Source organism: Haliotis cracherodii, unplaced genomic scaffold (genome assembly GCF_022045235.1).
Source record: "Haliotis cracherodii isolate W230 unplaced genomic scaffold, xgHalCrac1.p SCAF_18, whole genome shotgun sequence".
Classification (NCBI taxonomy): Eukaryota; Metazoa; Mollusca; class Gastropoda; order Lepetellida; family Haliotidae; genus Haliotis; species Haliotis cracherodii.
In genome coordinates this window covers 25,781,599-25,808,368 of record NW_027266273.1, presented here as the reverse complement: position 1 = coordinate 25,808,368, position 26,770 = coordinate 25,781,599, and the positions used below count along the sequence as shown (strand labels likewise).

The 26,770-nt window shown below is 39.6% G+C and overlaps 2 pseudogenes; both read left to right on the top strand.

The window, feature by feature from the left end:
• The first annotated feature begins 20,083 nt into the window (after window positions 1-20,083).
• Window positions 20,084-20,760, top strand: LOC139465580 (leucine-rich repeat-containing protein 26-like; annotated as a pseudogene).
• Window positions 20,761-20,817: 57 nt separating this feature from the next.
• LOC139465579 (toll-like receptor 4) lies at window positions 20,818-22,117 on the top strand (annotated as a pseudogene).
• Window positions 22,118-26,770: the final 4,653 nt, after the last annotated feature.

The window sequence follows — 26,770 nt, the reverse complement described above, 5'->3', positions numbered from 1 at the left end:
TGGATATGAATATGTTTTCTTCATATCATAGGTTAGTTATAATGTGTTTAAGGTATGTGACAAGGATGATATAAATAATTAAAGCTAAATCTAAAGTATTACTTCTATTCTTAACTCCATGCTCCAGCAGTTCTGTTCATTATGACAATGTAATACAAACTAGACACGATTTATAGATAACAATTTCTATGATTACTGTAAAGGCGACGGTTCGATATATAGAGAATCTCACCCACGTGTCTTTTGATATCAAATATATCAACACTCGTTTGTCACTTTTGTCACTTTGTCGACAGTAATCAGCAGTATCTTAAGTGTAAAAAGTACTTCTAAATACCTCAGTAGCCATTAGTGATGTCATTTGATTGTGACGCCATGGTAACCAATGACGTCACAATGGTATGTAAAGCATTGTGACATGGTTACAATGTAGATGTCGCTTGATCTCATCCAAGCGGTATCTCCTGTGCGAGCCTGTTTTGGACGATAAAGATCCTTATACCGTTGTCAAGCAAGTCAGATTTGAGTAGGATATTTTTCCCCACACCATGACACTTACTCCACCAAATCTGTTCTCTTGACATACTCAACTACGGGCACAAGAATACGTCCATCACGTCTTTCGAAGAGAAAACCTAAACAACACTAAACGATATTCGTCTCCAATGTCGCACATGCCAGAACTGAACGGTGGTACGCCAACGGAAGGCGTTGAAGGCGGTGATGACGTCGTAAGACGTAGCAAAAGTATGGTTTCCTGGTTCTCAATCTTACCTTGCGAAGACAGTCTGGGATTATATCCTTTTGTAGTCCTGCACGCTGGCAGGTGTGTGGCCGTGGATGTCAATTCAATTCTTTATTGTATGAAAGGACACAGGCCCATATACAACGGAGTTACATAACATATTTTATAAAATACAAAGTCAAGGTAACAATTCACTTCGTAACAAAAACGAATTATGTATGTACAAAGCCAGTTGATGTTGTGTTGTGATGTCTGATCACGTAAATGCAGCTCCTGGATGTACCGAGCTTGGGCAGGTGTAGTGACTCGTGGGCGAGAGGAAGATGGAATGCCATTGGTTGACCAATAATGTTGAAATCGTTCAATGCGACGTAAAAAATTGTACTCTGGTTGACGGCCTGGTGATGTCTGAGAATCTGCAGCTTGAAGTCGGCTCACAGCGATATTGCGTGTTGCAGAGTCAAGTCGTGGCATTGTTAAGTTGGATCAAAAATTGCAAAACCATATCACAAATTTATAGACAGATGTTTTTGTATAGCTAAGTAGGGCCTGTACATGTTCCATGATTTGCACGTATGAAACGTTCAAGGTGGCGTGTTGGCGACATGGATTGGAAATTTGTGAACAACGCACTCAAGGTGAAAATTTCAAAACCAAATGGCACCCGGTTACGCCGAAGACCCGGGTTTGATTCACGACATGGGTACAATGTGTAGAGCCCATTTCTGGCGTCCCCCGCCGCGTGATATTGTTGGAATATTGCTAAAAGTGGCGTAAAACCATGTTCACTAACTAACTCACTCAAATTTGGGAAAATTGCATAACACCCTTGCCCTTAAGGTACAACAACAGAGAAAGGCTTCAACTGTTTGTTCAAATCCCAGGATAATGTGCAGCTCACGTATATAATTGTAATTTGGGCTAGAGACCTTCATCCTGAACACAACTGTTTGTCTGTCCGTCTCAATAACTATCAAAGTTACATCTTGCAGAACAGACTATGCGAGCGTAGGGAAATGAAAACTGTAATTCATATCTGATACTGCTTCATATGAGATAGAACCAGATGACTACATTAATCGCCAGACATGACACAATATCGACATCAGTAACCTGATGTCACATTTAAAGAGTCATCAGAGACGTGGTACGGGATTCCATTAGAGCGTTCATTGTGAATAGGTTTAAGTTGCATAATGTGTTATTTATCCTGTCGAGATTATTGCTCTTGTGCATCAGGAAATAATAACTAAATGCTCATAAAGAACAGAACAAACAAATGATGTCCATGAAACATGAATGCATCATGGGTGTGTTGACACATGTACTCCTCTGCGAACATCATATCAGGCTAATAGTGGTGAGCGGTTAATTGTGGGTTCAGAAGTCAGTATCAGTTGTGACCACTGTCAGCAGTGACACAAGTTTGACAACGAGGCCTCATTGCCGACGCGTGAGTGGGGGATGTTCTACTATCGAATGGAATCTGTGACCACCCGTGTTGCATGACTGCATGCATTGCCCTGTTGTGGAGTGATGTGTCTGAAGGAACGGTCGGGCGTGAGGAAGGACAACTTACTCCTGTCCACCTGCCACTTAGAGGGTTTCTTACGATCCCACCTCTGAATGCAGAACGTTGATCACACACGGGTCAACGTAACCTTCCGTACGACGTCAATCCACGGGCAGGCGGCTGTCAGTATGAAACCTGGACTCCTCTGTGAAGGGGAGTAACCTAAACTGTAACCTGAACCTCAATTGTTGTCTTGACCACAGACCATTGACCATTGACCATACCATACCGTGCAAAGTGGTCAGACGCCGTGGTCAGATAGTATGCCCTAGTTGGCGACTCACCTTGGGCGAATCGGGCGTACGCCAGGGAAGTTGCTTGTTGTCAAATCAATCAGACACCGATTTCGCAGGTGAACCAGATGGATTATGATTATCTTGCCGGGGTGACATTGCTCCTGGACGTATAGGGCGTGGCCGTTCTGTTAGCAACTACCTGTGAGTAAATGTATGGCGTTACGATGAGCAACAATTTCTTGTGTAGTTCCAGTTCCACTTGCATGGTCTCCGTAGGTATTCATGACAAACTTGTGAAAACAAGTCTCTTTAACACAAAAAGTGTCTTAGACAAGGATGCATGTTCATTTCTGTTCCTTGTATACTTTTTATTAACGAGTCTGTACGTGAAATGGAGATTCTGGGGCTAAGAGGCATATTTATGAAAGATAATTTTGATGAAATCATGTTATTATTGTTTGCTTATCATGTCACTCTTGTTGATGATTGTGTAATTGGACTGCAAGGAAAACTAGATGCTTAAGACTCTTTTTGTGACAAATGAGGCCTTGAAGTTAATTTAGATAAGACAAGAGTCATAGTTTTCAGAAAGGGTGGTTATTTGAAATAAACTAATAAATGGTTTTATACAGGTTCGCAAATTGAAGTTGTATCACATTTCAAAAACCTTGGTCTAATATTTTCTTCAATGCTTTTTTGGACTAAAGCATGTGTTACACTAGCTTTTCAAGCAAGGAAAGCGACTTTTCCCATGTTTAATATGATTAAGAAATCCCCATTTCTCCCTCTTTCTACTGCTGCTAAAATATTTGATTCAAAGACTGCTCCTGTTCTTTTGCATGGCTCAGACATTTGGGGATGTGCCTATAGAAAAATAAAATGTGACAGTCATTGAAAAAGTTCAAAGTAATTTCTTTAAAAGTGTTCTTTCCGTTGGTATAAAGACATCAACAATTGCAATTCTAGGAGAGCTTGGAACAATATCTTTGTGGGCGCACGATTACCGTCGTTGTATTAAGTACTGGTTTCGACTACTTAGATTACATGAAACAAGACATCCGTATGCATGTTACCATATGTCAAAAGCATTTGACGAAAATAGTCAAACTAACTGTTTCTTATATACTGAACTGCAAAAGAAACGTCACCCCAAGTAACATTGCATGAAAAGTTATCATTTAAATATCTGGGTAAGTTCTGAATATCTGAAGTTTAACATTACCTTGTCTGGGAAAATGAAATTTTATGATAACAAAATTAAAGAAGATGCAAAAAAAAACAATCGCCCAAACGCATCACGAACAAGGCCGACAACTGCAGCTGCACTGTGTCAGGCGTTCCGCGGAGTGTGGGCTCAAGTGCCTATGGCTTTCATCAACCGCCTCATCCATTCGATGTATCGACGTTGCACGGCCGTCATCCATGCACTTGGCGGACACACGAGATACTGGCTTGTGGTGCCATTTCCTCAGAGACTAGTGTTGTGTTTCACTTTAATTTGACACTTTAATTTCAACCATGATGATCAGTTGTACAAAGTTTCATCTGTTTAATTTGTCTGAACGTATGTTTACAGTGTTTGGACAAATAAGGTTTTTCATATATCTATCCATGGTGACGTTTCTTTTGCGGTTCAGTATATAAGACAATTATTGTTCCCTACTGGCTTTTCCTATGTGTGGTTGTCTCAGGATTGCGGCGATATGAAATGATTGCTGTTTATTCACCTTATAAATCACTACTCGAACCAGAAACATATCTTAGATTATGTACGAAATGTAACCATTATGAAATAGAAAATGAATACCATTGTTTGTTAATTTTTCCCTTTTCTAAAAGTAGGCGAGAAAATTTAATTCCAAAATGTGACCCTGTGCAACCATCTGTTCCAAAATTAACAAGTCTTCGATCTACCAGAAATAATTCTGTTATTAAAAACCTGTCCATATATTTAAAAAGACATTCACCAATGTATATACAAGTGTAAAAAATATTAACGTTTGTTGTATGGAAAATGTTCATGTGGCCTTCATTCATGAGTAAACTCATTCTTCTTCATGTCACACAGTGTGTGACAATGATGCATGAATCTGAAAAAAACAACACTTGCAATGTTATTTCTTTTATGGTGCACAAACCAATGTTCGGCTAGTTTACAATATTGACCGTATAATAGCCTTACTGAATAGGACTGCATGTTGCATCCCTTAACATGTGTTTGTGGAGCAGAATTCGCTCAGCTTTTCGCAAACACCTTGTTCATCTCTTCTTGTGCTGTCATCTATGATTGGGATGTGTCGGAATCTCACACAGGATTCTGCTTTTACTAGATTTCTTATGATTATTGAAAAGATTTTTGTCGCTTTTTGTTGCTTCAGATACAGAGATTCGCGGAGCTGGTATTTAATACGTGTTCATTGGATGTCGTTACAATTGATTGTGTTACTGGGCTATTTACACAATATTACTGAAATATGAGGTGAGATCGACTTACTTCACTTGAGGCATTCTGTCTATATGATTCACTTGTTTTTCTTTGTCATCTTGTCCATTTATTTGGTTAATTTAAGCGTCTGAGACCCGCATCGCGTTGGGCTTTCCTCCGACAATAAGCTGACACGCCATGATATAACTGGAATACTGTTAAACTCAACTCACTCACTCACTGGAATCACTTTTTCGAATAGGTTCTTCCACTTGGTCACAGTCCATTGGAATCACTTGGTCCACCTGAGTCATGTGGTTCACTTGGTTCACATGACCTAATTGGCTTGCCGGTATATGGAATCCAACCCTAAACTTGGTGCTCAACAACCTATTTATTAAACTCTCCCCGGTGCAAGTGGCAGTTGAAAACATTTTGACGTATACCATGCACCATACGAAACTGTACGTGTTTATCACATGCACAGTTTCTTTTGGATATCAGTATATATTCCAATTTCACATTGTTTCTGCGCCGTCGATTTAACGTCGAGAACGACCTTTTGTTACAACCTCATTCAGGCAAAGCTAACCGAGCCTTGACTGGTGAAGATCAACTAGCATTAAATATAATTAGGACTCGATTAATATTACGAGATGTGTTAGGTAAGTTATTGGTTATTTTAATCTGTGACGAAGAAGCTAGGAATAGTTCACACTTTGAACTTAAAGTGATTGCTCTCAGTAATTCTATCACACCTCATTTCTGGTCTCCTGTTCTACGTGCTCTGTTCAAATGTTCTATGGGTTAAGATTGAATTTTGAATCCCCACAAGATCGCATCTGCCTACTTCCTTCAAACATCAACAGTTTGTCATTACGTCTAAAGTGGTTGATATATTTAGATGTAACTCCTACACATATGCACATGTACTATTTTCAAGATTTGTGTAGTCGCCTGAAGCATGCTGCATATAAATCGATAACACAAATCCCCATATTTAGTTACAAGCAGACACAACTTCCCATCATGCTCCGTACCCTTACACAACGCATACGTCATTTCACTAGTTCATCTGTGCAATCAAATTATGTATTATATTTTCAACCCACGAATAGTCGCCCCTCACTTTGCCACATGCATTAAACAGGTGACACTGTTTTACTCAGATACTTACCGATGACGATCCCTGATCTTCAGCTCTATGTTATAATAATGTATAATGTTCAACATCCACACCCTCAAGCATTCTGAATTATTATCCCTTACAAAGGAATTCATTTACGAATTTCATTTTCAGCTGCCTGGGGTGTATGCAACCCAAGCTGGCTTATGAGGCAGTAAAAGGTTAACGATCACATTACTCTTTCGTAGGCTCCATGTAGCGGAAAGAAAATACACGCGTTTGTTTTTCAGCAGCATACGTGTGAGGGTTGCTTCTCCAACCTGTAAAAAAACCCTGCGTCTGTGTTATCTTTCGTCTCCTGTGTAACTGCCATAATATGACTGAAATGCATAGAAACTGTGCTATACAACTCACTCACAACCTGAAGACAAACTGTATGCATTGGTTACTGTACCACCTAATATATTTGACCATGTTGAATAGCAACAACAATACCATGCAAGAGCCTTGGTAGTCAGCTGCCCCGCACAAGATATAGATCTCTAACGATATATTCACACATGTACGTTATTGGTATAACAAACAGCAAAATTGTCATTCCCATACCATTACCAATACAATCATTTTCAAAATATAACTACTTGAACATGTGATTTTACTCTTCAAGACAACTTCTACAGATACATGATACACTTTAAAAAGAACAGTATATATTATGATTACCTAACGAACCATCCATTCTATCACGAATACACACTTTATTTCATTATGCCTAGTCATGTGTTTCAGGTCATACAAATGTTACATGGTTAGTTTACATCGAATATGAGTTGAGGCAGTACTTATAATAATCATGAAAATCAATCACCTTTTGTGGTCACACACTCTATGACTCATACGTAAAGTTCGTTTCAGGTACGCATTTCTCACGGAAATACCAAGCGGTACATACAGCAGGTGTGTTCAACATTTTAAGGATATACACCAACTGGATGTTTACAAGAAACATGATTTCATCATGAAAGTGGCAACGAAAGTCCTATGTAAACCACAATTAGAAGTCACACAAGCTTGAGAAGGGCGACTTATTGGCGACACAATGAGGTTGGTTGTTGTAAACATAATAGTGTGGCGTGGCGTGGCGTGACATGGCGTGGCTCGGACTGGTGCGGCGCGGTGCGGTGCGGTGCGGTGCGGTGCGGTGCGGTGCGGTGCGGTGCGGTGGCGTGTAGTTTATATTTGCACTTTAGGATTCGCCAACTGCAGCGCACTCGAACATTGGACGTAGACATATTTAAATAATCCAAATACTTTGGAAACAAAGCACTGAACCTGTTTATCCTTTTTTTTCTATTTGTAAAAGAAACTATTACCATGGATATGCCATTGATTGCATTCACCCATTTGATGTACGGGTACTTGGATGCCTTGTCGTAACGTTATCTCACAGGAAATACGATTTATGCGACGTTGATCTCTCATAGGAGCGGCCACAGCCAGTTTAACTTTGTTAAAAAGTACAACGAGACAGTAACGCATTCCTCTGAATGACTGGAAAACCTAAGAACAATTTCAAATCCCAACTTATTTCCGGCTGTTGACAGTTTCGGAGACTGAGTCTGTTTACTTTTCATGCTCCTGGGAAGGTGTTTACGTTAATAATCTTCGCGTGTATCATTAACACACAGTCTTCAATGTCAGGGAAGGATAGCAAGATTCAACTTTATACGATGCACATGTGATGGGAATAAACCTCGATTACCAAGGGAAATGACCTACTGCACTGCCTCAGTGTTAATTAAATGCAGATTGAATTAGCGCTGTATACATTAATTAAATGTAGAAAACGGCCTGAAATTCCACACAGTTCGGCTCTCCAACGTTACCACAAATACCATAACAGCTGTTCCATCGAACAACATGCATGACCTCTTCATAATGAAGTAATTGTTTTTTTACACAGTTCAAAACAATTCTTGATAGCTTGGTGTTAAATCAAGCCAAGCTGCGAAAATTACTCTGTAAATGAATAAATATGATATAGTATAAATGAATTGTGAATATAAATCCTAGTTTTGTTATTTTGCTTGTGATACTGAATTGTCATCGAGGAAGAACGATGCATTGACCACATCGTTCTCGGCAATACCACTGCGGACTTCAGCGTCTCAGTACCTGAACTATCTAGACATTCCAAATGATATTATATTCAAACAATAGCAGATATATGCACAAAGAAAAATGTTAAGCACACCATAATATATTTCATTATTGCTTGGTCCCAATATTTGAAACAATCTGAAATAATTAACAAAATACAAGGACGAGGAGAATCGCTACAGCCATATGTATTACCATGGTAACACCAACGCTTAAGATGTTATTCTTGTCCTAGGGGCGGTGGGGTAGCCTCGTAGTTAAAGCGGTGAAGCCCATTACTGGGGTCCCCCGCCTTGATAATGATGGAATATTTCTTAAACCGGCGTAAAACCACATTCATTCACTCACTCAAAATACATCTACATTATAAATGTTTGCTCAATAGAATTGTGTGGGAACGGGTGGTTCAGTCGTCTAATGCGCCGAAAACGTTGTGCGGAGTTGCGTCCCTTTTTGTACGCCAGAAACCTATGATCGTGGGTTCGAATCCCCCTTCGTCCCGATGATGTTTCTTGATTTCACCATACCGTGCTCGTAGGTTCCAAGTGGTAAACGTCTAAGACCTGCATCACTTTGGGCTCTCCCAAACATCAAGTTGACTCGCCGTGTTTGATCGAACACAAGCGTGTATCATGAAAAGAACGCCATACACCTGATGTCAGATATCACAAAAAGCACCTCACACAGCAACACATGCCTGCATGATGGAAAGCGAACGGCTTTTAAAATGAATTTTTCTTGGAAACGAAATTAAATTTCAATGAGACGTTTTAAATTGATGCAGTCCAGTTTGAAGTTTGAACTTCATCATTGATTTGAAAGTTAATGTAGGCGAAGAACTATGACAGCAAATGACACGACGCCTTCCCACTGAGTTGAATAAATTGAAAGCACATTATTTTAAAGGGCCCCTTGTGGGCATTTTCGGCAAGTGTTTGATTTATATTCATGGAAAAGTTTGATTTTTCAAAAGACACTTTGGACATGTTCACGAATGTAGGTATTTCTATAAATTGCTAGATTTTGCCTTAGAACATGTACGTTGCATTATCTATTGCTAAAATAGCAAGCAGAACTTCAAATTAACTTTAACCGTGACTTAGCCCACGATCCAAGTTGTCAACATCGTTACCCAGACTCTCTCATGTTACGTTTGTTATTGTCATATTAAAACTTTGAATGTTTTGTAAAAAGTGAGTGTTTCTTTACACGTCGCTTTGAGCAATATTCAAGCAATATTATGGAAACTTTAATAGTACCCATGGGAAATCGAACCGGGCCGTCGACGAGACGAGTAAATACTTTAATTGCTAGGCTACCCCACCATTCGTTTTGTAAGGAAAATAGTTTAATCATTATTCATATGAATATATCTTCTAACTCCAAAATATCTTTTTCTAAAAAAATGTTTATATATATGTGTTCTCAAATTATACATGTGCAGGTATAGAAGACCAAAAACATACTTTCCAAAATTAGTTTCAACTGTCAAGCAAAGTTCGTGGCACCTTGTAGCCCTACTTGCCGGGACGTATCAAAACTTTCGTTACTAAATATAAATTTACGGTTGGTTCAGCAAAGAATGTCGTTCGTTCTTTCAATTCATTATCTGATAATCACTTGTGTAAGTATGAATGTGTTAAACGGTTTCCGCCTTTGATGTTAAAGTCTTCCTTCGAGTTGAATTATGGTGTATCAATGATCCCCATATACTGCTAATTAACTGCTAACGTTACAAATAACACATAGCACGTATCAAACATACCATGTTCAAAACACAAGTAATAGTTCGCAAACGATCACAGCGTTTCATCATCCAGGCCTGTTGGAGGCGAGAATACATCATTTACACGTGGCGATCCCTCAAGTAGCCGTACCACGCTTAGCCTCCAGATACGCTTAGCATACACTCTGGAGTATTGGATAATTGAATCCCTGGTGGCGCATGTGTGGCCGTGAAGCATCGATTTTGATTGGTGGTGGACCTTTTGAGCTTCTATTTCTGTAGGCCTTGAACACCATGATCAAATCATTTACCTCTTACGGGAGATTGCGCTGTTCCTTGCATGGATTGCTTGTTCCAGGCATGTTATGAAAGAAATGCACTAATATCATGACTCAGCTCGTTTCAACTGACTGTTTCTTCTTTTGCGTTTCAATATCCAGGATGTTCTTCTGTGCAAGGTGATGTGAGGAACCCTTAAAACAGTCCGGCAGATGTATTCCACGTGCTTCGGTAACGCGAACTGTCTGGAGTGAATATCAAAATTAAATGTTCAACTTCATCATTGCTTCATCATCAGCGACGTAATTATGACCAAAAAAATGTTAATGATCATTTCTTTTTATTAATCGCATATACTGGAATAGCGCTACATGTAGAGATGCTATTGACAGATTTTCGCGAAGATCCGAAAACAAAACCCAGATCAACCCTTTCCCGTCTGATCGATTTAATGCCATGTCTGGAGTATTGTATTTAAAATAATTAAACATGGATATAGATTTGTACCATGAAACAATTCACAATGACAATGTGGAGACGGAATGTTTCAGTATCAGATAGAATCATAAGAGTTGCTACATGTCTGATGCGACCCGTGAATAGGTCTTCAGCAACCCACGCTTGCAGTAAAAGGCGACTATTTCGTAAGAGGCGACTAACGGGATCGGGTGGACAGGCTCGCTGACTTGGTTGATGCATGTCATTGTATCCCAATTGCGTGGATCGATGCTCATGATAGCAATCACTGGAGTTTCTGGTCCAGATTCGATTATTTACAGACCACCGTCATATACCTGGAATAGTGCTGAGTGCGGCGTTAAACAACCAACCAACCAACATGTCTGATGCCGTTTCTAACAATACAATCGCAGCTGAGGGACAATACAAATGGACTCTTTTGTGACAAGTTTTGACCCGGATCATCGGTGGGGCGAGCGAACCCTGTAATCACTTGACTATCATTGTACCCCTGTGTGGGGGGCATAGCAGCAATTAGAACCGAATGTCATGGTGTGGTACAGACAGCACGTGGTTCTGCGTGTCGTAATATCATGCAACAATCAGTCTAACATCTCACAGCACGCATGCGCAAAGAAAAACGACACGCCATGCTTGGCTGAATGTACATTAGGGATTGTCACCGTGTACAGGTGGATGTAGTCAGTCGTTAGTGGTTAGCCAGTTTCCGGTAGTGGTTAGTCCAGATAATCCACCAACTAATTGACATTATCTTTGTAGTATGACTTGCGTTGAAATACATTATACAAACACCGTCAATCGATGCTTTTCGTCGAAACCTTAAGTGAAATCTCCGATGATGCATCAATTGTAGTTTATATCAAAAGGCCACACCTGCATTTATACATGTCCTCTTTCATCGACTAACTGACATCAACGTGTCTTTATTAAACCTTCCCATCTTTATTTAATCAGTCATGGATTATTTTGCTTGGACAAAATTCGAAATGAACTCAGGTAATTTATAATTGCGAACTCTTAACATTCAAGGCTGAAAGACTAATTGAAAAAATCGATTCTCAGGAGATCCTAATCTGTACATAGTTGGTTTTGACAGTTTACGGATCGCAACTAAATGACATTTGATCTCATTAACCTATTGCATTGATTAATCTGATTGGCTAGATTTAACACACACTGTCAGGAGAAGTTACCCTGCTCAACCAATCAGTGTGTATTTAAATAAAACCCCACTCGAAGCTCCCTCGGGAGTATACAATGAAAACTATCATGCACTGGAAGTTTGGCATTCGTATTGTTATAAAGTTTCATGGGGATCTTACGTTGCTGGTTGAACAGAGGCACATTTCGGACAAAATCACTTGTCTATTACGTGTTCCAGCCTGATGTAGGACCGACGCCATAGGATCTGTTAGAACAGAACTTTATTCCCTCACAGAAACATAGTATAGCATAAAGAGGTATCAGAGTTCAAAATACAAATATATGTTGACAAATTACATATTACTTAAACTTCTAGCAGATTCTAAAAAGTTTCTTTAACATAAAACAAATGTTATATTCGGGATAACACTTTCTTTGTAACACTTTTTATATTTGGGATAACACTTTCTTTGACATACATGTTTACCTTTAAATAAATGTAATATAATGGACATTATAAACCTCTTTAGACTGTATAATGACGATAATATTTTCTTATTGATCATTTTAGAGTACAGATAAGTATATATGGGTTTTCTTCCACTTTCACCTAAGTGATTGTGCCAAGTACACAATGGAGCAACACGTCCTTGATTGTACACTAGGCGTGGTGAGGATATGACCGTGTATTCTGATGATGATATCGGTCACGGAGCTGTGTTCCAATGATCAGGGGTGTCATAAAATAAGAATAAACGTAATAGGTTCACGGGTTTATTAATAACGGCTAATTGTACTATTATACGACAATAATAGATAAGATAAACACAAGCGCTTACAAGAATCGCTGATTAATTACATCAGCGAAAATATACAACCGGTTTAGCATTGCAGTAATAAAATTAAAATACCTCAAACAACACTTGGCAAGATACCGACCAGATGCGGGGGTTCACTCCCAAAACTTCTACATGCCAAAACGTCTACATGCCAAAACATCTACAGAGAGTTGTCATGGCTGATTGAGTTTACCTATTGCTATAATTATATATATATAATGGTATACTCCTCCTGTAATTAGGAAGACTCATCAGCTTCTTTAAGATGTTGTTTTAGAAAGGCAAGGAAGGGTACTTTCGGAAGATTAAATAGTTACAGGTGTACCTAATGAAAACAACTTATTTGGAGATAAAGAAGATTATAATAAAAAGACCCGTCACTTACAATGAAATTAGTTCCTTGATGCTGTTGGTCATCTTCTCAAACTTGGTTAAGAGACTTGAAATAAAGTAATTTAAGTGTTGTATGTGACAGAGTGAGGCCAGTTGTGACATTAAATTAGTGTGTGTACTATTTACTTATACCAGTGCTTACATTAAATTAGTAAGTAGTCTAGTGCAAAAAGTGTGTGTACTATTTATTTATACCAGTGCTATATGAGTAAATTGTCTTCATTGTCTTCAAATTGTTTTGTTTTATTGTATGTTGTACACTTCATTAATTGGACTGCTCCAATCAATGCCCAACAGGTAATAGCCAGGAGATTAGTGGTGCAGTGGACCATAAACTTTGTTGTTTTAAGCTGTAGAAGTTTTGGCATGTAGAAGTTTTGGGAGGACACCAATGCGGGGACAGCCAATGACATCGCCTGCGACCAATAAACACCTGAGTCAATTAACTCAACACTCTAACGAGAGAATAGCCTCGGTTTGGTTAAATGACGGGAAATAAACAGGGCTTATCCCTAAAATAAGTCACTTAGACTACAAAAGAAACGAGTGCGTCTGAATATCAACTAGTCTTAATCGACTAAAGTTTCAGTCACTTTGAGTGAACAAGGAAATACTTAAATTCCAAAATAGCTAGACAATCACTGGAAGGTTGTTTATCCATGGATTACTAGCAAAACTGAGTATTACAAACCCTAGTAACTAAGTTTAGTTCAGTACCACCAGACTGTCAGAATATAGATCGACCCATGTCCCAAAAACCACTCACTGACGAAACCTGAGTTTTGAACGTGACCAGTCCAGTAGCGAGACAATCGTGAACGATTTAACGAAGCCTGGAGGGTGAAGATACGAGATCTAGAAACAAAATTATATATACAGCGCGCGGACGTCAGAAAAAAATATGAGTGTACATATAACTTCACCTAATGTTTGAAAGTCATAGTAACAAAAACATTTTCAATAGAAGAATAAGGTAGCGAGCCTATAAGAGAAAACGTACATCCAGTCAATGCATGGTTTGAGAATGTCATTAGATTACTTGCCGGCCCTGTCACAACGGGCGTGGCGACGCCTCCTGGGCGAGCGTAGAATGAACAACACAATGTTTGCTTGCCTTTACTTTAACAAGATCCTGAGTGAATTCCCGAGTCATACTAACACTATCTGTTTCGTCAAATACAGAAGACACACAGGTGTGTCACAAATCAATTACCTCATCTGACTTTCTGACCATGGACATAGACCTAGTAGTGACACCGGGCGGGGTAAATACACTTTTGAGATAACTGTCCAAAGCAGTGTTCAACTAGTACACTGAATAAGCCCGATTATTCATTCTATCGATAAACCCCAAAACGTTTTCTCTGTGAGGAAGAACCAATCATTGGGCGTCACAACACAGATTATCCAAGTCCAGGGACTATAATGGGTAATGTGAAAAATAAAGAATTCTGAATGTTTTCAAATATTCGGGAAATGTGCAAAGTCAGCTGATACTAGTCAAAAAGCATTACGAATCGGATTGCTCCTCGCCTCATCAACTCACTTTATGTACATAATGCTTTTAAAAGATGTAGTTTACATCAATTTGTTGAATTAACGTCTACGTATAATCTAGTCAGACTAACTCGTGGTATAAAGTGTGACCCTGACCACCAGCAATTGAGTGCTGAAGACCTTTTCCAAACCCAAAGGCAGCATCTACATGTGATGTCAGAAAGAAATCTTAAGAAACTGTATGTAAAGAATATTTTGTAATGTATAACTATGCAAATTCCAACTTAATCTGCTCTTAATCGTAATAGACACAGCGAAAACTCGTTAACACGAACCCTGTTCACTCGATATATGGTTTAGACTACGTTGTTCCATGGCCCACCATTACTATAATGGACATATATCTTTTGACTCAAACACTGTAACTGGTATATATCTACTTTGGGTGTTCGATTATGTTTGATAACGATGTATGTTCGATGCATGTGGCTTAACGAGGGACATGGTTTCCATGTCAAATGGATGTATATAAGTTTCATAAGCAACATCTTCTATCAGTGATATTTGTACAAAAACAAGTAATATTTTCAAATATCATGGGACATGGGTACACAAATACCAACAATTTGTCACATAAGTACCATTCAGATATACCTCCCACTGAACATCAGACCCCAAAGGACCTCTTTTTGCAATTTAAGGAAAAACGTCCAAATAATACAGCACTCGATGCACCCTGCAACATTCTGTTGGTTATTTCAAAATATATTTCAAAATCATTGAACATTCCGAGAGAGCCGGCCTACATTAAGTAGGAAAACATATTCCAAACATACATGTGTTGATTAATATTTCATGCATGATGCAACGCGGGAGGCAAAAATCACGGTACGAAATCATAACGTACAGGCACAGTATCAATGCATTTGTCAAGTTGCCAGATATTAATTGAAAAAATGCTATCTGCCCATGAGGCGTGTTTTTTGTTTATTTGGTTTGCAGATACGCCGATCTTAAAAAGGACAAAGCAGAATCATTAAGTTTCTTTTTTTATTACCGCCGAGTCTGAAAACCCAGTTTAGCAATACAAAATAGATAAGAAATTGCTTTCATGCCTCTCCCGACAAACCCTAAACACTTCAAAGTGCACTACAGTGGGCACGAGAGTTTTCAAGTATTATGCGCACTCAAAACATATATCGTATGGCCTCAATTGAACGAATGTGCGATAATACATTTGTCAATGAAGATGTGGACTTTTCGATGAAAAACCACTAGACATGGGAATTTAATATTTTAAGTGAATTATCTCTAAGGTATGTTTTTATGCAGAGATTAAGATCACTGTATGTGTTTATATCTCCCCCGCCCAGTTGAACACGTTTTTTCCTCAGATCTTCCGGTGATTCAGTTAGAAAATATCAAATAACATAACTCAAAATAATTATGATAAATAATCTACTATACTTTTTTTGTCTTACCTTGAATAATAAATTCTAATGTCGCGTTATTTTAGCTGCAGATTTTATTAGATATGTATTTAAAACACAGCATGTCATAACAACCATTACAATTTGGTACAGCTAACTGGGCTTACCTCTGCCTTGCAAGAGCGATTATGCAAGAGTGATTATGCTACCTCTTTGACATTATGAATCTAACAGTACATACAAGAGATTATATGTTCCCATGACCTCGACCTTTGTCATTTTCCATGTTATTTCGTCAAATTGATCTTTTGTCCTGCTTGATATAACATTTCAAGTGTTCAGATGTGCAGAAAAACGAGTCTTCCCTCAAACAACAAATATCTGCTAATGCGCGCTTTAGAAGTATGCTTCCAACGCCACGAATGTCAATATCCGCAAAGATGTGTTGATGTCGTGTTACTGTTTCGAATGCAGTCGTTTAAGGGTAGACGGTGATTTCAGACGTTGACGGACGACGGACACAAGCGCAACGGCGTGAGCTCATCTGTGGTATCCAGTGTCCCTTCCATCAGTTACACACATCATTTGTCTCTCACTCCCATTTTGCCGTGGCTTGAGCTCACATAAGCAGCAATCTGGGATCAAAGATCGTTCTCGTCCAGTTGGCCGTTTCATTTTGGGATTTGGGAGATGTACACCCACTGATGCAGTACTTGCAGACTTGGGGTGGCCTACGGAAGGCAAGTCAAAGCCTATCTGTGTTACGACAATGGTGAGTGATCAGAGACTAAATTAGAAGAGTTTCACGTGGGAAGTAAAACGTGACAGGGGTCGACGGATCGGAAGATTATAACAAAACTCAAAAACACACACAGTACTGAGATCTATGTGTTTGCTAGAGTACCCGGTGTGGCACCAATAAAACTGGAAACAGGCCGGTGTGCAGAAACGTGCGTGCGAGTTGTGTTAAGACGAGGTACATGTGAGGTGAGGTCAGGTGCAATGAGGTTTAACGTCGCGTCCAAGATCATTGCACTTATATAGTGACGTGCATGCACGTGTGTGTGTGGCTGATTGTACTTGTCCGGACCGATGCCGATTGATAGTGCTAGCCCACAGAGAAACCATGCCACGGTTTCACATGAATACCCCACGAGTAGAGCCCAGTACCCCACTATACACTCCGAGCCGACCAGTTCTTGTTTTAGCCCCTTAATGCCGAGTGCCAGACAGGGTATTAGCAAGTACCAATTCTTATTGTCTTTTGGTATGACGCTGTGATAGATCGAACCCCGAACCTTCCGCTCTCCGGGCGGACGCTCTACCACTAAACCACGAAGGCGGTCTCGCGGTACATGTAGTACTGCTGTATCCTGTATATGAGGATCTCAGATATAAATCATAATAGGAAGTCAGTGCCATCTATCAGTATTTCTATATGTGTTCCGATACTGACAAGCTCTCTGCGACTTTCACAAGCAATTTTATGTTTAAATCTGCAAAAACATATCTCAATATGTCGGTTTCAACTGTACAAGTAATACCTTTTTATTTATTTTCTTATTGTTCATGTGCATACCCTTGTATTGTGTGTGGTGTGTATAGACCCTTCAACACGGGTTATATTATACTCTTCTATTTATATCTACTTTTACATGTATATATATATATGAGGTGAGCCTCAAATACGGTATCTGTCAACCAGTGTCTGTTTTATAGTCGTGTGAACCAGATGTACTTTGATCCTTTCACAAACTGAACATATAAAGTATTGATTTCCGGTTCGGGGTAGAGAGCTGTCCACGTTCGTCTGTGTGAGGCGCGGCGGTCATCTAGATATTGTTACCTTTGTTTATGAAACCAGAAGATAAGTTTGAACGTACGAACTAGCGATATACGTGTTGATGTTGGAAAACACTGAAAGATGTATGCTATGAACACTTCTACAATATCCCTGCTCGTGTTTAAGTAATGCTTACCCGATAATCCTCCACTGAGGGTATGGTGCTGACAAACCTAGAATCATAATGAGGGCAAACCTGGGTTTAAACCCACGATCATATATTTCTGGCACGTCTAAGGGAAGCAGCCCTACAAAGCGAATTGCGTCATGCCACCCTTGCATTTCAATGAATGCAACACATTATAAACTAGGTGAACAATGAAATGTAATTCTTAAATTAATCAATAAACGAAAAAGATGTCCCCATGACATCTCCTGCAAATATATGTCTTAAATGAACTCCCTAAGCGCATAGGGGCAGTTTCGGAATGGCGTTTGAAGCAATATGGGTACTCACAATTGATATCTGGTACGAGGAAGAAAATAACTACTTCGTTTGTGTTGCCTTGTTGTTCAAAGAAACAGGAAAGTCCCACAAATGTATCAAACGACACAAGCATATCCCGTTGTGATACATGCGGAAATTGAATGTTTAAATGCAAGCTCTGTGACATGTTTTGGACAGCCACATTATTTTACATTGTGAAACCATTATGTCAGAGAGAAAAGCAAGTTTCTCTTTTCTAGATTGATTTCCTTGATGTTCAAAGATATGTTCATTTCGAAATACAAGAAGAAACATATGTGTTATCATTTCTATTCGCAGCTGTAACAGAATTTACTCACAACCAGGATCAACATATGAAGTAGACTATTATACTGCAATTCATATCTGGTGAAACTGGAGCATCAGTAGAACTATATATTTTACTACCTGTCTCTTACGTATGTTTATGAAAGTGATAAGCTGATCGGAATTATAAATACATTATACCTTTCTATTCCACTGTGTTAACTACCCCCTCTCTCTCCCTCTCCCCCCCCCCCCCTCTCTCTCTCTCTCCCTCTCCCCCCTCTCTCTCTCCCTCTCCCCCCTCTCTCTCTCCCTCCCCCCCCCCCCCTCTCTCTCTCTCTGATATCCTATCTAGGGATATGAACTACCGTGTTTTGTAGAGATGTGTTGTCACATTAACCGGCCGAGACAATAACACACAAACTCATATTTGTTTTCGATACAGATAGAACATATTTGATATAGAATGCCATGTTCCTTAACTTATGGCAGTTAGTGATAATACTGAGTGATTACGACGAACAATATAGTTCATTAGTTGCACCGACAGCTGTTATTTTACTTCCTCCATTTGTTCAGTGGTCTCCTGCAGCGTTTTTTTTTTGTTTCTTGTTTTACGCCGCATTCAGCAATATTTTAGCTGTAAATAATCGAGCCTCGACCAGACAATCCAATGATTGATCGCATGATTGGGATACAATTGGGATACGATGACATGCATCAACCAAGTCAGCGAGCCTGGCCTCCTGATCCCGATAGTCGCCTCTTACCACAAGCATGGTCGCCTCTTTAGGTAAGCAAGGATTAATGAAGACATATTCTCTACCCGGATATACATTGGTCACGAATTAAAGGTGACGCAGCATGGGTGCATATGTACTGTAATCCATTCAGTAAATATAGCACGGTGTTCATGTTAACCTTTATTATTACTGTTGAATTCACTTCTTACATTTTTCCAAACGCAAGTTGACAAAAGACTTTCCATAATTGTTATCACTGATGCATTTTAGCGCTAATAGCGCTATGACCCAAAGGAATAAGTTTCAGTAGATAATCAAGATTGATCATTCTCTAGCGTTCAGGTTTTATACTTATCAGAGATTTCCTATGACGTGAAGTGGGGTTTTCTTCGCTATTAGCCGCATCAGGCAGCAAACGGTAAATCTAATATCAGAAATGGATACATGGTGTGATCACCCACACAGGCTTTAATCCTTGAATGTTATCGTGGCATGATCACACCAACGGGTTTTGAAATGATGCAAATCCGTAGTTTCGCAAAGAGCAAAATGTCTTAGACATATCAAATATGTCACAGAATATATGTGATGCTGGCCATACATTCATTCAAGATATTTATGATCTTATATACCTTTCAACTTTCAGGTAAAAATGGGTTCATATTCCGTTCTACACCTTCTGTTGATATGGGGCGGTCTCGAGACCAACGTTATGGTACGAACGGAACAAATTGTCACCATGTGTCCCCCGTGTAGATGCTATACATTAAATGATGCAATTGTGGCTACGTGTTTCAATGTATCGCTGCCATCAGTACCCGAGAGCATCCAAAATACTACTGTGAGGCTTATCATCATAGGTAACAATTTACAAACGTTACAAGATAGGATGTTCTCACGATTTACACACTTGAAGGTACTCACAGTTGTTGGGAACAACCATTTAGAAATCCACGCACGTTCTTTAGAAGGGCTTGGAGCCTTGGAAAGGTTAAATCTATCAAACAACCAGATATGGAATATCGATCCAGCGACGTTTCCACCTTTGACTCATCTGCCAGTCTTGGAAATATCTGAAAACAAAGGTATTGGCCTAAGCGGTATTGGAAACATAACATCTGGTTTAAGGGATTTGCCAGTGAAGAAACTCTTATGAATTCTGTCGTCAGTGAATATTCTGTATATGTATGTATTGTGATAAGAAATGAGTTTATATAGTACTTACACAACACCTCTCTGGACGAATTCCATGCTAAGCACAACTTCATTGAGCTCTTTAGAAATGAAGCGTTGAGATATTTTCCGAAAACTCTGAGAAAAGTAGCATTGATCGAAAACAAGCTTACATTTGCCTGCTATCTACCGACTTTCTCTTCTTTAATGGTCTAGAAGAACTGCACATGAACTGCCACATTTCGATAAAATGCTTCACTGCCAGAAACCCCAATGTTTGATAATGACGATCAGTGTGATATCACTCCAGTCACCCCTTCCCCTTCAATGAACTTACTACAACAACACTTTCCACTTCCTCGGAATTTAAAACCATTCTCTTACCCATTCTCGCAACTACCTTACCACATTGGTAGAATATCATTTGGTATAAACTCATTGTCATATGTCGATGTATCCAATAATACTGGACTGGTCCAGTTACAGGCTTGGAGAATAGACAGTATCATTTATTCTAAAATTATCAAATAATGAATGAAGCCAGAAGAATATCTGATGAGTTTTTCCATACATTCCCCAACCTTATAGTTCTCAATGTATCATACAACTTCATGGGAAGCGTACTGCATGACGATATTGATGGTAGTGTTCTACGAAACCAAACCCAACTACAAATGCTTGATTTAAGATCAAGTTTCATTCCCTTTTTGACCAGAAATGTGTTTAGTCGTTTAAACTCAAAGAACTCAACCTTGTTATAACCTTGAAGTTATAACATACATCCGGATCTGGAGGTAGAACTAGGGCACATGTCAAATCTACAGAAACTTGTCCTCAACAACAATCAAATACAGTGGCTGCAGGTGCCCGTTACACAATCACTGGACAAAAAAGCTCAAAGAAACAAATTAGCGGTAGATTTGTCCCAGAACCCCATAGCCTGTACATGCTACAATTTAGACTTTCTTAAATGGATGTTGACAGCCCAAATCATCTTTCGCAACCTAAGCAACTAATATTGCCTCTACAGTAGTGGAACGAAACGGGTTCTGGAAGATTTGGAGTCAGTCTATAGAGAATTAGAAATCTCATGTCATAACTATTTTGGTTGGTATGATGTCGTTGTTTGTACTAACTGTGTCTTTGATAATATGCAGCATTTGGGTATCGTTACCGCTGGAAGCTACGGTACTGGTATTGTGCTGCAAGGCTGCGGTACAGTATTCTGACTGAGACAGTAACTGATCCAACATTTGATTTTGACGCTTTCGTGTCATATGCCGACGATAATCGTGAGTTTGTTGTGAATGATCTCAGACAGAACTTGGAAGCAGAGGCAGGCTTATGACTGAACATACACCAGAGAAACTTCAGGCCAGGTCAAGAAAGCTATTAGTGCGCCTTCAAATGGCCAACATGTAGAGTGTTACCACCGGTCGGGATGTGTTGATGATCATCATGTATGAACAGATACATACTGTATCATCTGCAGACTGACTCCTACATCGAATATCCCAATGCAGGAGATACAAATGTCTTCTGGAGAACCCTAGTTGAATCACTGAATAAGTAACATAAGACATTTATTCAAATGAGCGACATTTTGTGATAGCCAAGTCTTTTCACAGCTTTGATATTCATAGCTTTGTATGGATAGTAGAAAGAATGTAATATGATTATGGGTGTGTCGTATTCTCTTTACTGTATAAAGCTGCGTATGTATGACTTTGGACCTATATATTGGTGGTTTTGGGGGTAGTTGTGGTCTGTGATTCATGCAGAGTATATACGAATTACCACTCACAAGTAGGTTTTGAATAGACAGGTGAATTTTGTACAAACACCAGAAATAAAATGTATATCATGAAATATTGTTGTGCATACCGGTGTAGACGTGATATTTTATTTAGCACACCCACACTTTCGGAAAGTGCTACATTGAACAATAACTGGCTCAATTCATTGTTAGTAACCCGACAACGGAAAAGTAAACTGACAACCAAAATGCCTGGCACTAGTATCACACAAAAAATACTCTGTGCAGCCTGCGGCAATGGCGTTACAGGGGAATCGCGACGAGCAGTATGCCAGTGCAACAGTTCTTGACCATGATCGATATGGGGTCGGTAGTTTCATGATGTGGGACAGAGTCAAACTGATTTTGTTATTGTGAATGGGCATTTCACTGGCCAGCGAAATTTTCACTACAATTATGGGCAGGAATTTTGAACTGCAAGATGGAAATGCTAGACCACATCATGCCCAGGTCGTCACCGATTATCTCTGACGAGAAGGCATGCGGAGAGTACACTCCAGATACCCAGCGCCCACCAACGTGGCCCAGCTAAGGATAGCTCCTCAGGTCGAATTGTGGACAATACGCTCGTTAATCAACACTATGCCATCAAGGTGTCTTGCATGTATCGCCCAACGTGGTGGACACACCAGATATTGATGTACACGCCCGAGAGCTGGCAGTTGTTTTTAAAACACATTTACTCTGAATACCATAGAAATCTCGAGGACAAGCCAAGAGTCCATTGTACGATGATGCATGGGTTTATTAAACCCTATCAAATAGGGCTGATACCAGGAGTTCGCAAAAACATGAGCATACCCTGCCTCACAGGTGGCACCCTTCACAGGCTTCAGGCTTTACCAACCTGATATTACATGCTGTATATGCTTGTACATGTTGCAGTAAACCTTGCTCTCAGTTGATAAGGCAACCCGTCAATTAACTGGGTATATATTCTACCCGGAATGCCTCCTGTTAAATGCATGGGGTAAGTTATATGTTCTCTCGTCAGTTGCCTCAGTATCAATATTCTGTTTATGCATCCACTGTTGGATGCCTTATTTATGTAGTTTCTTATTGGACCCCGTAATGGAGAAAACCAGAATTGTTATCTCCAGTCACTCTGTCAACCTGTTCCTCCTCTTGGCAGTTCGGCTTCTTTATAAAGCTTTTACACTTTCCCTCTTTATCAATCTTTCACACGTTTTCCTCTTATGAATCCGTTATGCGTTTCCCTTTTTTCAATTCTATTATGTTTTCTTCTTCGTCAACCCTTCACCCATTTCCCTCTTTATCAACCATTTACGCATTGCCCTCTTATTCAATCTTTTAAAGATGTTGTCTCTAGGAATAATGGAATAACCTCGTCGGACGATTGGAAACAGGGGAATTACAGTCGGCTGTAAGCATGGTACGAAGCAGGCCAAGGTGACCCGTGTTTCACCTGCTGCCAAGCGCATCTTCATGTCAGCAACTCAAACATTGACAAGCCTGAACGTGTTGTACGGACAAGTTGGATAACAACCCCTAACGTGTGATCCGTACTCTAATATCTTCTTTTATGGCAGTACGTGTCAGTCAGTATCTTACTTGGTGGTTGTCAAGGATTTTCATCATTATTGTGTGCATTTTATGACATGTGAAGTCTGTTTCAGCAGATATGCGAATATGTTTATTATCTGGGGTTGATGTCAAGAATCTAATGTTAGATATCCGAGACTCATGATCTCTACGTATGTCATTTTCCATTTAATTTTTCAGATTGATGACTGGTCCACTGTTGTCCTGTCAATAGTATAGTATCGCTCTCCAAGGTACAAATGGGCAGTAAATGAATTTTCATCCCACAATAAACATCTGTTTATGAACTTCCTTTTCAGAAGAAGGCTACCAACGTCTCGAATGGCAATGTCTATAAAGATATATTGATGACCGGTAATTAAAAGGGGTTTCAGATGCTGTTCATTGATTCATGTGTTTAAGGGAAGACGTAAGTTCTGTGGCGCGAACTCCTGTCCAGGTTTCCTCCCTTCAGTCATTTGTGACACACTCCCATTTTGCGAGCTGTCCCACGAAGGATGTGGTGACTAATTAAGACTATTGATGTAATGGAATAATCCATCTTACTTCAATGTACTTCAATTTATGTTTTGTTAAGGTCGGTAAAATACTTTGGAACAGCATTATCATGGACATCATGTGTACCTTGCACTTCAAAGAGTCCAAGGGACTGTTAAAAACTCAAATGTTCACTACCAGACGCACAAAAAGTGCCTTTTAGCATATCCAATCTTGATATGGGCGTTACATTATTTTATATATATGTATTTATATATACAGATTAAATTTAATAAATGCAGCAAAGAGGGTTTGTTCAGGCTAGTCATCAACTCAGGGTCCTTGCCCCCTCTACACGCAGCCCAGACAGCGAATGGGACTTTTCCCTGGAAGCGCTGCCTTGTCAAACCCAGCCAGAACTCTTTGGAGAATGTGAAGACTCCCCAACACTGCAGCCTTCTGCATTACCCAGATTGTCAGAAGGGCTGTATTCCTTTCGGAAAACCAGGGTACTCTCCCAAAGTCAGTCATTACATTAGCAGGAACCAAACCAAAAGCACCAAGAACAATAGGGAGTAAAAAGACTTGGTACTTGGGATGCAAGCTTGATATTTCGTAAGCGAGGTCCGCAAATTTGCCATGTTTCTTCTAAATCTTGTCCGTCACATTAGTTCCTAAGAGGACAGAGAATTCAATGATATAATGGTTTCATTGGATTTATGAAAACAGACAAGATCAGGTTTGTGGCCTGGATACGCCTGAGGCTGTACACGGTCCTACTCCAAATTATTCATTTTCCGTGATGCCCTCTACATATTCTGGGTCGTGCCATGGATGTACCTCTGTGTTAAAACCACACGCAAAGCGACGATGGTAATAATAAGATAGAGCCAAGCCATCATGATTCTTAAGGTACTGTGTGCGTGTCAAAGCTGTGAATCCACTGACAATGTGTTGGACAGTATCAATAAATTAATTGCATAATTTACATTTCATATTAACATTGTGATGCAGAATCACACATTGACGGTATCGAGTGGGATGTGAGTGGACAGAAAGCCTCCTGTTTCACTTTTCAGGCCAGCCGACTTCACCTAATGGCAGGACTCTCCGGGATAACGTATCTTATCAACACGCCCGATGCAGCGGTCGTTCAGAATGCCTGTGCCGATTTGACCTGACACTTCTCTTGGTTGACACTTATTTCCGAAGTACAGCACCATCATAGACATTGAGATTATGTCCCACATCCTTGGCTCATTTCGGACAACTTTTGAATGCCTTGTTTTCATCATGAATCTTCACATGCTTCACAAGAGAATCATCAGACAAATAAATGTGTCAAGAAGGGCCATGTGTGAGGATGTTAATTCCCTGAATTTCTTATTTCATCCAATCACCAAAATCAAAAGTATATGAAAGTACAGGTACAAGTTTTTTGGCTTTGAATCCATATTTGAAGATTCAACTATAGCAATGATCATAGTTGATACAAAATTCCACTTCAACTCATTTTAATAAATACAATCCAGGATCACCTAACTTAGAACAGAAGTGATGACTTGTTATTTGACTTATTAACTGGGTACACATACACAGACATTCTAAACAATATGTTGTTAACTCGTGTGTTGTGTCTGGATCAATCTATTCTGCCAGTCAGGTAAGCAGTATGTGATCAACAGCCCTCTACAATGTTGTATTATGGTGTGTTGCAAATGGCGTCTGCTAACCACTCTGGGGCTATTCATCTATAGACCTAGTTAACTGGATGTATTTTAATATCCTTTGACAGAGTGGAAATATGATATATTTACTTCCTGTTCGGGGTAGAGAGCTGTTTAAATTCGCTTGTGTGAGCCCAAGGTATTATCGTTCTTGAACCCAAAAGGTACGTTTGGCCCTTCTACCTAGCGTATATAATTTGTTGATGTTTTTCCATACTTAAAGGTAATGTCAAGCTTTATTCTATGGACAAATCAGAACTCTCTTCGCCCGACCCATGCCAGGACATAATGTGCATATTATGCACATATCTAAACTAAGCGACAAAAGAAAGTATAGGTTGGCAATAAAAAAAATTATTATTATAAAAACAGCGATAACTTGTGGAAAGTGGGTATTGGGAATATGACTGACCAGAAACATGTACCCAAAAACACACATCACCTGAACGCGCCACCTTTGACGGTGCTCGTGCGGTGACAAAAAAATGGTGAAACAGGTTTCCCGTCTATGGCATAAACTGCATGTATAAATGCATGTCTGCAAGGTATAACCAAACGTGACGAAAGCACACAACAGAAATGCCGAGAGAGAGAGAGAGAGAGAGAGAGAGAGAGAGAGAGAGAAAGAGAGAGAGAGAGAGAG